The following is a 13,683-nucleotide window of genomic DNA, read 5'->3' as shown; positions in this document are numbered from 1 at the left end:
GGAATCACCGTCCTCATTCCCCACATTACGCACCGTTGGACCAACGACAGCTCCGATGCGCATGACGTGAAAGGTTGAAATGCCGGTGTCGAAGGCAGATCGCTCCAATTCCCCGTAGAAATCGCCTGGATGACACGGGCAAGCACCGGATCACGAGCCGATTCCACCGCGACCTGCCTGGCCGTGACCGGCCCGCTTTGGACCTGGCCCAGCACAAACACATCGACCCGGTCGGCCAACTCAGACGCAGCTGGACCCTCCGCACACGGCAAGCGTGAGAGCCCATCGCAGTTAGCATGCTTCTCGGTGCTTCGGAACTGAATATCATAATCGTAAGCACCCAGAAACAGACACCACCGCTGTATTCGCGCGGCTGCTACCACCGGCACCCCGCGTTCGGGTCTCAGGATGAATTGAAGCGGCTTGTGATCCGTCTGCAAAGTGAAATGCCGCCCCAGCAGGTATTGATGAAACCTCCGCACACCCCAGATGAGGCTGAGAGCCTCACGCTCAATCTGGGCATATCCGCGCTCTGCTGTGGACAGGGTCCGGGATGCAAAACAAACATGCCGCTCGGAACCATCGTCCATCCTGTGGGAGAGCACTGCCCCGATGCCATATGCAGAGCTGTCGCATGCCAATAGGAGCGGACGTGCAGGCTCGTAGTGCACGAGGACCGTATCCTCTGTGAGCAGCCGCTTGACGCGGTCGAATGACGCCTGGTGTGCAGGCCCCCAAGCCCAGCGCTCGTCCTTCCTGAGCAACCGCGTCAACGGCGCAAGTTGTGAGCTGAGCCCGCGCACGAACCTTTGGTAATACTGGGCCATACCAATGAACGAGCGCAGCTGCGTCTTGTTGCGAGGCGGTGGCATGTGCTGAATCGCCTCCACCTTCCGAGGACCTTTCAACAGCCCCTCCGGCGTGATGATGTGCCCGAGGTATTCCAAGCGCTGCTTGAAGAACGCGCACTTGTCCCTGTTTAAGCGCAGGCCGCACGCTTCTAGCTTTGTCAGCACTTGGGCAATGTTCGCAAGATGCTCGTCCGCAGTTTTCCACGCAATGAGCACATCGTCCAGGTAGGTCTGAGCGGGCAGGCCAATGCAAACCTGATCCATGGCTTTCTGCCACAAAGCTGGGGCCGAAGCAATCCCAAAACAGAGTCGGGTATATCGATAGAGTCCTTGACACGTGTTGATTGTCAAAAGCTCGCTACTCCCGGGATCCATCGGCAGGTGAAAATATGCATCACGCAGGTCCCGCCATCCATCCCTTCGTGAAGTATTGACTCCCCGCCAATCGCGCATATATTTCATCGATTGACGGCAATGGATATTGCTCCACGCTGAGCCCCGGGTTAACCGTGGATTTGAAGTCCCCGCACAATTCAATCGGACGTCTCCATTCCGTTTCAGCACCGTGACAACCGGGGTGGCCCAATCCGAGCACGACACCCGTTCGATCACTCCACAGGCCTCCAGCCTATCCGGTTCACCCTTGACCTTGTCCCGCAGGGCATACGGCACCGGACGCGGTTTACAAAACCGAGGGACCACCCACTCCTTCAAGAAGAGTTTTGCCTCCATGCCCTTGAGTTTCCCAAGGTCGTCGCTAAACAACCCTTGATGTCTTTGAAGAATCTCCTCCAACTGATCCTCCCACTGGCTCGGCACGAGTTGCACAAGGTGAACTGCGGCCCAGTCTAGCCTGATGCGGGCCATCCAATCTCGGCCAAGGAGAGACGGTGCCCTCCCCCGCATGACGTACACCTGAAGCGTGGCGACCTGGCCTTGATACCGCACAGACACGTCTGCCATCCTGACTGGCGTTATCTTCTCGCGGCTGTACGTGAACAGCGTGAGGTTTGACCTGATAAGCTTCAAGCCGTTGAGTCTACGCGTGGTCTGCTCGCCGATGAGCGACACCGCTGCTCCCGTATCGACCTGGAACGTGATCGGCGTTTTGTTCACTTCGACTTCCACCGTCATCAGGCGCACCGTCGCCGGGCCAATTGAAAACAGGTCCATCAACGGCCGCTGGTTCCGCCCCGAGTCGCCTCGCACATCGCCGTCCATGACCTTAACGGTGGCCGGCGCCACACGGCACACACGCGCCAAATGACCCACCTTGTGACAATTCAAACACACGTTGCCTTTACACAGGCATGCCCGGCGCAGGTGTCGACCTCCACATCCCAAGCATGTCCGCGGGGTCACCCCGCCGCACGCGCGGCCGCGCGGCGACATCCGACCCGCATCGAAGGTCGTGCGCGCGTCCCGGGGTGCCCGCGACCCCGCGTGGCCCGTGATGGCTCGAACATCCCCGCGAGTCTGCTCGACCGCTGTAGCCGTGCTGACCGCCGAGTCGAATGTAATGGCTTCACCCTTCAGCCATAAAACCGCTGAAACCATCTTCGCATCTCGTAAACCAGCAATAAAACGATCTCTGAGCCGAGCTGGCCGCTCCCCCGCCGTGAACTTGCAGGCCACGGAAGAATGCTTAATCCGCGCCACGAACTCAGCGACGCGTTCCTCTGCCCCTTTCGAGAGGCGATCGAACTGGAATCGAGCGAGCTGTAATGACTTCTCCGGCGCCATGTGTGCTTTCATTTTCTCCACAATGTCCCGAAACGCCAGCCCGTCATCCCGGGGCCTGTTCGGTGCCACTAAATCACCCAGTAGCCGATAATGCTCCGGCGAAAGTGAAGCGAGGAAGATTGACTTCTGTTTGCTCTCGTCGACCACATCGTTCGCATGGAAATAGCATCCCAATTGCTCCGAAAACAATTCGAAGTCGTCTCCGTCGAAAACGGGCACAAGTCCGTATTTATCCATCCTCGTCACCAACTAGAGTGTACGAGGTGCAGTGGGACGCAAGAAGCACGTGGGCCAGCATCAACTCCGCTTTATTGCGCGACCAGAAGTACACTCCTGCCACCCCTAGCGGGCGAGGCATGATATACAAAAACCCAATCACGTGACACAGCACAGTTTCAAGCGTGCAACACATTCTTCTGATCTGACACATCCTTTTGTTTAGACGGTGTATAGGCAACAGACCACTGCATTGATCGCTCCAGGAAATACAATTAAAAATACAATTTCAGTATATATATATATATATATATATATATATATATATATATATATATATATATATATATATATATATATATATATATATATATATATATATATGTATGCTGCATATATAATACATTGTGGTTCTCTAATTCAGATAATTACAATTGCACCCACTCTCCCCAAATGGAAGAGAATGTCAAGATGGGCAAAAAACAATTTTTTTTTGAAAAACTTGATGGAATCAAATGAAACTTGCACAGGCAAAACTTAAGGGTGCCCTCATTAATCCCTGAAAGTTTCAGCTTCCGAGTTCAAATCCTCTCGGTGGAGTATAGATGATACATAAATACATACATACATACATACATACATACATTTGCTCCATTATATACTGTATGGATTGACACTGGTTCATACTGTATTAATCACTGTTTTATTTTATTTGCTCCACTTAAGTATCATATTATATTTGAACTTGATTAATCAAATGAGGGTCTTAATACCTTGCCTTTATCGGTTGAGCGTTTGAGTGATACATTTCAGCTGGATAAGAGGATAAAATGGGCAAGTATATGAACTTCCAGTGAAATCATTTTGAGGTTGAAACATGGTGGCATTTGGAAAGATTAATGAATTCGATGTGGATGATGAAGACTGTGCATATCCGTAGTACACGGAGGGACTGACCCAGTACTTCATCAGGAATTACATTGAAGATGCATGCAAACAGCATGCTATTTTACTCAGTGTTTGTGGATCTCAAACGCATGGTCTCATACGTAGTCTAGTGTCCCCCTACCAGACCATCTGACAGAACCTTCAAAGAACTCTTGTGTTATAATTGAAGAACACCTTAATCCCAAGCTGTCCCAGATTGTACAAAGATTCAAACTCAAGCCCGTTTCAGAAATCGGGACAAACAATTGCAGCAAAGGTTGCTGATCTGAGACGCATATATCTGAGTATTGCGATTTTGGTGCGATACTGGAAGAAATGCTCAGAAACAGACTTGTGTGTGTGCTGTCCACGATGAGCGCATTCAACGTAGGTTATTGTTCGAAAGGGATTTAGAGTTCCAAAAAGCCAGGGACATAGCGCAAGGGATGGGAATTACTGCTAACAATGCAACAGGTATTCTGGCAATGAATGCCTCTGCTTCCCCCCTCCCCCCCCAAAGGGAGAGAGGAGAAAGTGCATAAAGTTGAGGCCGATTATAATCAACAAAACAATCAGTCCAGGAGTACTGCCAGCACCGGCAGCGATGGTAACTCTCACCCCCAAAACTGGAACAGGCGTCAAAGTTCAAAAGGAAATTTTACAGCATGTTTCTGATGTTCCAGTACATTCCATTCACCTGATAACAAAATTACTGCCACCATGTGGGGCATTTTGCCAAAGCTTCGAGAAAGGAAAAGTGGTCAGTTAAGCAAATTGGGAAACAGAAAGAGCAAGATGCAACTAATGTAGTTCAACATCATTCTGAAGTCGATGATGCGGAGGTTTTCAAATGACATTTATACCAAGTATACTGTCGAATGTCAGTTCTGGGAAATGAGGAATCCACCCCTTGGTAGCATGGTAAAAATGTCAACATGCAGGTTCATGCAGGAGCCTCCATTTCAGTGAGTGCCAAGTCGTACAAACTCTGGCAGTGCACAAATGCAGGGCTGTTTTTGTTGTATTGTTTTATGTACCTACACAGGTGAGCACATACACAGGTGAGCAGATCAAAGTGGTTGAAACTATTAATGTTGATGTACAATATAATAGCAAGCTGGATGTTGGCTTAATGGTTGAGGTGGCTAACTTAAGATATTATGGTCTTGAATTTGAGCCCCTGTCAGCCGTTGAAATAACACCAGGTGGGTTGACTCAACCTGCCATCCTTCCAAGGTTGGCAAAATGAATACCAGCATACTGGGATAGTAAGCAATTCGAGAATGCTGCGTCGGAGTGATGACCCATCCAGGACTGTGTTCCTTCGTCAAAATGAAACTGCTTCGGCAGCCCTATGTGCGTTACGGCGTGAAAGGAATTATTATTTATTATTATTACAATATAATGGCAAGAGATCCACCTTTACCTCTAATGATCGTGCACAGTGTTGGCCCAAGTCTTGTAAGCAGGTCTGGCTGAAGGTGTTCAAGCTGAAATTTGTCACATCAGGATTAGGGAATCTGTGTCACATGAACCTGTAGTGTATAGCAGTGCCCAGAAGTTTTTCAGATTGGACTAGGCAGAGTGAAGAAAATGACTGCTAAACTCAATGTGAATCCATTGGCTCAGCCAAAGTTTTTTTCAATGATGGCCAGTACACTATGCCATGAAGGGGGATGTTGAGCTATAGTTCGAGTGCTGAAAGAAGACTGGAATTATAGAACCATTAGAATGGTTCTCAGACTGGCCAGCACCAGTAGTGTCTGTCCTAAATGGTGATTAGCCAAGTCCACATATGTTGTGATTTTAGGCTTCCTGTAAGTCAAATGGCGAAACAAGATAAAAATCCAAATTCATGGATTGAGGATTTGTATGTCATCCTACATGGAGGACAGACTCACGAAGCTTGATCTCATTAGTGCTTACTTGCAATTCACTTTGGATGAGGCATCAAGGAATTGCATAAGCATAAGTACTCACAGGGACTTTTTCAGATATACTTGTCTCCCAGGAAGGATTTCCTCATCACCCTCCATCTTCCAGCAAAGTTTGGACACCCTCCTGTAGGGTATTCCCCAAGTTAGTGTCTATATTGATGACAATTTCTGGGGAGACTGAGACAGACCATGTGAAAAATATGGGTGCAGTGCTCTGTCAACTGTCAAATGCGGAAAGAACTCTACACATTAAAAAAAAAGTGTTTTCCAAGCCGAAGAGGCAGAGTATCTGGGCTACACGATCGATGCAGAGGGGCTGCACCCTCTATTTGGCAAGGTTCGACCAGTGTTGGAAAGCTCCAGTTCCCAGGAATGTGTCAGAACTGAAATCTAACCTGGGGCTCTTGAATTATTATGGGTGGTTTCTACCTAACCCATCAACAGTAATTGTACCACTTGATTCTATGCTAAATAAAAAGCCCCTTGAATTAGAGACCAGAGCAAGATGAATCTTTCAAGGCGTCAAAACAACTGTTAAGTTCTTCCAAGATTCTCGTGCATTATGATGCAAAGAAAGATCTACTACTTGCATGTGATACCTCACCATATGGCGTTGGGGCAGTCTTGCCTTATCGTATTCCAGATGGAACAGAAAAACCGATTGCATTTGCTTCGTGGAGCCTGGCATCAGCTGAGAAAAAAAATACGAACGGTATGAGAAAGAGAGCCTGGCAGTGGTTTTCGGTGCAATGAAATTCCACTTCGACCACAAGCCACTGCAGACCTTTTTCAGTTCTACCAAAGGATTGCCTGTATTAGCTTCTTCAGGATATCCTGGTAACTTATGATTACTTGTTCACGTACAAGCCAGGCAAGGTTATGCGACATGCCGATGCCAAGAGTCGCTTGCTTTTACATGAAAGCCCCAAATTTGAACCCACTCCTAAATATTCTGTGTTCCGGCAAATCCTAGATTCCTCAGCAGTAGCGACTGAAGAGATTTGTCAGTGGACAAATCATGACCCAATTCTGTCATGTGTGCGCCGTATTGCTTAACCAAGGTTTGCCTGACTCGACAGATAAAGCTCCAGGCATATTCACTGTGAAAATATGAACTGTGTCCAAGATGGTGTGATTTTGTGGGGTAGTAGGGTCGTAGTGCCGAGAGTGCTGGAAATGCTTCACGAGGCACACCCACGAACGGTGCGAATGAACTATGTTTGGTGTCTCGTTTTAGATATCGAGGGTACAAGTTCACATCTGCAATCCTTGTCAGGCAAATGCAAAGATGTCTGTGTCATCACCAATGCATCCTTGGGAATTGCCGCAGAAACCTTGGGAGCATATACACATTGATTATGCCCAGCCATTTTTGGGCAAAATGTTCCTCGTCATTACTGATGCCTATTCCAAGTGGATGGATGTGCACCCCATGACAACAACCTCGTCCGAGGCCACCATGAGCAAACAAAGAACCACAATTTCTGCACACGGAAAATCTTGATACGAACTCTAATAGGGATCAGAGCAAGATGAATGAACTGTTGAACATCATCAGTGACTGAATATATATTTTTAATTGGGTTCATGATTTATAAACTCCATGTTTCTTCACAAAAACCTTCTTGTTGTTCACAGGTGTGCCCTATGTTTTGAGGGCATCTGGACGAGTGTTGGACATGCAAGTTTAAGCCTAAAAATGGAGGAGTGCAGAATGTTGTTGTTTACAATAACTCACAGACGCCCCCTATCGTTATTGAGGGGGAGGTAACGGCAGTTGGAGCAAGAATGGCTGTCTGCATGAAGTTTGTGTGTTGATAAGTGATTGAACACCGAGACTTTATCTGCCGAGCCTGTGAGTGTAGTGAAACATTTCAAATTCGAACTTGTTCTTCCTATTCCTGACTTTAATCGATGCTTTGTAAGAGTCAAATATTCATTCATTATGCTAAGGGATGCAACAACTGTAAAATGCTTATTTTGCTGATGGTCTAATTTCTTCTTTACTTCTTTGCAAATAAAGGCTTTTCTGGTTTTCCTCCCAAGAATGTTGTCTGAGCTGCATCAAATAATCAACCTTTATGTATTGCTGATGAGGACTCGTCAGAAACGGCTCTGTTCAAGATTGCTGTTGATGGAAACTTTTGCTAATCCACATGACCATTACCTCTTCCAGTGGTGGGTGGCTTGGGTGAGTGGTGGTGCTGGGAGGGGTCTTATGCCACTTCCTTCCATAGGTCTCTTACAATTGGCTATTCATGTAAGATGGCTTCTCTCAATTGCAAGTAAGGTTTGTGCAAAGTCTGTAATGACACTATGTGATTATAACCCATATTAAACTGTCGGCTGGACTATTTAGACTCACCTTATTGTCACTGTGGTGCTTCACCGACAATACAAGGAACAAGAGATGACGAAGGAGATCCGTGAACCCGGAATTGGCAGTTTTTACTCCACAGACTCTCCAACCACGTGCTGCTCGATGGATGGCATCCAAGCATATGCCAGACCCTTGATGCAACTTAGCTACAGACAGCACACTTCTTTTTGTTGTTGTTCTCCTCTGCTTCCCTTTATAAGGGGTGAGGTCTGATGGAACCACACTTCTGCCTTGCCTTGACCATGATACTCCTCCACCTCCCTCTGTCCTCACCAAACTCTCTCCACTCTCCCACCACCCCAACCTTATGGATATCCTTCCTCACACCATCCTCCCATTTCAACCACGGTCAACCTCTTTTCATCTGACCTTGCTCCCTCAATGTATCTGCTCTCTTTGGCATTCTCTCTTCCCCCATCCACACCAAGTGTCCAGCCAATCTCAGCTCACATTTCACCAATCTCCCCATCAAACTCATCTGCACACCAATCTCCTACCTCTATACACCCTCTTCACTCCCGCAATTCTCCAGACCAAGTTGTTCTCGCAAACCTGCAGTTTCTGTTGTCTCTCTGTCAGCGCCACAGTTTCCAGGCCGTAAAGGTAAGCCAGCGTAACACATGACATCAGAACCTTCTCTTTCAATTTTCTTGATGTCTCTCTGTCTGTCATTACTCCCTCCACACATTTGCAATCACCTGAATCCTCCTCCTCACCTCTGCTTCACCGTCCCCAGTCATTGTTCCTCCATGATACTCAAACCTATTTCCCTGCCTGACATCCTTCCCTTCGAACCTGATATTCATTTATTTTCTCTGCTGCCTGAACCACATCATCTCAGTCTGCTACATACTCATCTTCACCCCATGTTTCCCAAATGCCTCCTTCCACTCCCCGAGTACCTCTTGCATCTTCCACCCACTCCCCACCACAACAGCCACATCGTCCACATACATCATCCTCCCCATACTCATACCCCATACCCCTCAAGCTCACCTTCCTGCTTACCAGCTCCATCGCCATGATAAACACGAGTGGGCTGAGAGAGCTTCCCTACCTCAAACCAATGTTCATGCTAAACTCCCCAGATATCCCAGGACCAACCAACACTCTTCCCTTGGTTCCCTTGTACATCCCTTCCACCAACCTGATTTCTGCTTCCAGCACTCCCATCCATCTCAGTGTCCACCATCATCATCTTCCTTGAGACAGTGTCGTAGGCCTTCTGCAGGTTCGTAAATCCAAATGCCAACCTACCTTGCACCTCCAACCTCTTCTCCACCAGTTGTTTGAGGGCGAACATCACATCCGTCACTCCCCCTTCCCTTTTTAAACCCTTGCTGCTCTTCTCTAATCTCCATTACCACACTCTTCCTTATCCTCTCATCCAGAATCCTCTCCAGCACCTTCATTGCCTGACTTAGAAGCGTAATGCCCCTGTACTTCCCCGGATCTTGAACATCGCCCTTCCTCTTCCGTATCAGCACAATTGACTGTCTTCCAATCCTCCGGAATTGAACCATCTCTCATGCATATATTCAACACAGCCTCTTCGTTCAACTGACTCCGACTTCTTCCACTGCAATTATCATCTCTGTGCACACCTCATCAATGCCTGGCACTCTTCCCTTCTTCATCCTTTTCAATGCCGTTCACACTTCCTCCTCTGTGATCTCCACTAATGCCACTTTCCCCTCTAAGACAGGGCAAACCCAAGGAAAAACTAACATTTTTTTCCAGTCAAGGTTTTCTCAGTAGATTCATCATCCTCAACCCATACCATTTGATGTTAGCTTGGGGGCCACCCAGAATTTTTCCTCAAATTCAAGATGGTGGCCAAAATTAAATTAATTAGGTTTATACTGCCTTATAGTTTTTCCTGTCAAATTTTTCTCAGCAGTTCCGGCATACTGGACCTATAGCCTTTAAAATTAGCTTGAGGGCCACCCAGGATTTGACCTCGAATCCAAGATAGCCGCCAAAATGGCCGTCAAAATCATCTTAATTATATTCAAACTACCTCTTAGGTTTTCCTGTCAAAGTTTTCTCAGTGGTTCCGCCATTCCAAACCTATGTCCTTTGTTATTAGCTTGGAGGGCACCCAGGATTTGGCCTCAAATGCAAGATGGCCACGAAAAACCAAAATGGCCGCCAAAATTACCTCAAAATTGATATTTCATCTTATTTGTCCCCCAGAATGTTCCGTTCTCGGAAAGCAGGGTTTAGGGGCTGTGCAATAATTATGAGACCTCGGGGAGAGAGAAATTTCCGGGTGGTGTGCCATTGTCCTTCTCTACAATCCATGGACATTTGATAACTGAGACCACAATCAACCGAGAAGTGAAGGTCAGAGGTGGTCCAATGCAAGGCGGATACATACCAATGAGAGCACAACAGACACATTCGTCAAGACCAGTCATATCATGGTTAAGATCAGAGCTACACTGAAGGAAAGGTTAAATATCATCACCTCCTCAGCCCACAAGGAGACCACAATAGCGGCCCGAATAGACCATGAAAATATGGTTCATAATCTAGTACTTCAGCTTGACAAATACTTCGACCCATTCCTGAATGTTCCCGCTCGTCATATGAAGACTGGTGTGGAAATCGATTGTGATGTTGTAAGAGGATTGATGTCATCCACAGAAGCTGGAGAACAGAAATATAAAGAATTTGTTGACTTGAGACTCAAAGCCAGTGGGGAAGAACGAGTCAATTTCTTCGACAAGATTATCAAGCTCAAGATCAAAACCGGGATGGAGAAAGCCAAGAAAGACCCAAAAGTTGTTAATATCCTGAAAGAAGACAGACAGGCCTTCGGATTACTGGTAGGCAAAGCAACATCTCCAGAAGAGGCACATTCATATCTCTTGACTACTGTCCCACTAGCTCGAGCCACACCAGAGACAGATTTGAGACAAGGTTCAAAAGCAGCATTGAGGTCTCAAGTCAACCTCATAGAAGAGTCCGAGTCAGTACGTGAGAACCCGCCACATGAAGGAAATTGGCTTATAGATGGAATGGCTGCTGTGAAATCTGTTCCTGCTCAACAAACTTGGGGAAAATATGCAGCAGCCCTGTTGAAATTTTGCTTGCCAGCAAGTGACTCCAAACCGCAGCAACTGGGAATCATATTTGATTCATACAGGACAGCCACAACGAAGGAGCTCACACAACGTCGCCGTGGCACACCTGGAAGAAGAACTCACATCACAAGCTCTGAACAGGACATGCCTAAAGGGAAAGATTGGGACTAGTTTCTGCCAAACTCAGAAAATAAGACAGAACTGATTAGATTTCTAGTCGATGACTACAATACCGATGCTGTGAGATCCAAGCTGAAAGTTCCACTAATTGTGACAGAGGAAGATAATACCTGATTAATAACGCAACTCAAAATTGAGATGCTTGACTCCTGCAACCACCACGAAGCTGACACCAGACTCATCCTCCATGCATCCAAGTCAACAGATCCTGTAATTGTCAGGGCGACAGATACAGATGTCTTTGTTCTCCTGACCTATGCTTATTCTGTCATTAAACCATTACAAGACTGGATGATGAAGATTGACCATGAGAGGTATGTTAGCGTCAAAGCTCGAACTGACCGATTTGGTGACGAAATGTGTCAAGCACTTCCTACCTATCACAGCATGGCAGGGTGTGATACAAACTCTTTTCCATTTGGTGTTGGTAAAGTAAAACCACTGAAGAAGACGAAGAAACTGGAATAGTTCCAACTCCTCTCGCAACTTGGCACATCGCGCACTTCAGTTGAAGACATCGCCGATGCTAAGACCTTCTTTAGACCCTGCATGTATGCTGGAAGTAATCATGAAGAGTATGTGAGAACAAGGATCAGAATGTACGACAAGCAGAAAGTGAAATCCAGTTCAAGTATCTTGCCAGATGAGCGTAGCACCAATGAACACCTCAAGAGGAGCGATTTACAAGCTTTCATCTGGTATCAATGTCTGAAACAAGATATTGAGTATCCTTCCATCAAACACAGAGGTTGGGAAGAAACGGAAGATGGTATTCGGCCAATATGGTTCACCCTCCCCCAATTCCCACCAAGCCTTTCGGTGACGAGCAGCAGAAGAAGGTTAACACCAGGTAAATATACATTCATTTATAGTAAAGCCACGCAAGGTTTCCATTTGCTGTTTCAGACTTGTTGTTTGTTATTTAGTAATACAATTCACAGTCTTATATTATCGAAATCAATTTCACAAAGCATTCAAATCATTTCCGATCATACAGGTGACATTAATTATGATGCAGATACAGAAGACAGGAGAGACACGGCCCAGCCCCCAAAGAAGAAGAGAAGAACGAGACCCAGCCATAGTGAGGACAAAGGAGACGACAGCACAGGAGGGGCCGAGAGTACTGGAAGTGACAGCGACAGCATTGAAAAGCAGTCGGCTTCCTCTTCTGGCAGTGTTAGAGCAGTCCACTCATCTGACTCGCAGACGGACAGTGACTTGGATAATAGCGAATGAACATTAACTCTGGACTTGCAGTATTACCTTAATTATGTGTTTGTATCACCCATTTTGTTGGTGAATTGAACTATAGGATGAACAGAAAATGCGGTAAATATTATCTCAATTTACATTTTGTGGCCTGTTGAGTGAGAATGTCACATCTACATGATAATAAAGCTCGGTTGAGTATTCTAGACCCCAAAATCAATTTCCGGTACCATTAAAAACCCCATATTAGGTACAAAAAGTTAATTTAACAGGAAAAGAGAACCTTTATTAATTCAATTTTGAGATAATTTTGGCGGCCATTTTGGTTTTTCGTGGCCATATTGCATTTGAGGCCAAATCCTGGTGCCCTCCAAGCTAATAACAAAGGACATAGGTTTGGAATGGCGGAACCACTGAGAAAACTTTGACAGGAAAAACCTAAGAGGTAGTATGAATATAATTAAGATGATTTTGATGGACATTTTGGCGGCTATCATGGATTTGAGGTCAAATCCTGGGTGGCCCTCAAGCGAATTTTAAAGGCTATAGGACCAGTATGCCGGAACTGCTGAGAAAAATTTGACAGGAAAAACTACAAGGCAGTATAAACCTAATTAATTTAATTATGGCAGCCATTTTGATTTTTGGCATCCATCTTGGATTTTAGGCCAAATCCTGGGTGGCTCCCAAGCTAATCTCAAAGGATACATGTTTAGGATGACAGAACCACTGAAAAAAACCTTGACAGGAAACACTACGAGGCAGGATAAATCTCCGAAAGGTAATTTTGGCGGCAATTTTGGATTTTGAGGCAAAATTCTGGGTGGCCCCCAAGCTCATATCAAATGGTATGGGTTGAGGATGATGAATCCACTGAGAAAACCTTGACTGGAAAAAATGTTAGTTTTTCCTTGGGTTTGCCCTGTCTATCTACAGAACACTGTCTCCAAAACACTTGCTCCCCTCTAAATTTCAAAAGTAAACGGACAAATTCTTCCAAATGCTCAGGACCCTTTCTCACACATATTGGTCGAACAGGGTGAATGGGTGACACAGAAACAGATTCTTCCTGAATTGGTAGGGGTGTGACATACCAGAAGGACTGACCGCATCGGGAGCATCTTGTGCATCAGATGCGAGGGGTTGTG

The 13,683-nt window shown here is 46.4% G+C and overlaps 1 pseudogene; it reads left to right on the top strand.

The window, feature by feature from the left end:
• The first annotated feature begins 10,400 nt into the window (after positions 1 to 10,400).
• Positions 10,401 to 12,562, top strand: LOC147010734 (uncharacterized; annotated as a pseudogene).
• Positions 12,563 to 13,683: the final 1,121 nt, after the last annotated feature.

The sequence above is a fragment of the Eptatretus burgeri genome, chromosome 16 (genome assembly GCF_056783735.1).
Source record: "Eptatretus burgeri isolate ZD-2024b chromosome 16, Ebu_testis_v1, whole genome shotgun sequence".
Taxonomy (NCBI): domain Eukaryota; kingdom Metazoa; phylum Chordata; class Myxini; order Myxiniformes; family Myxinidae; genus Eptatretus; species Eptatretus burgeri.
The sequence above is the reverse complement of the archived record's forward strand: the minus strand, read 5'-3'. Positions and strand labels throughout refer to the sequence as shown.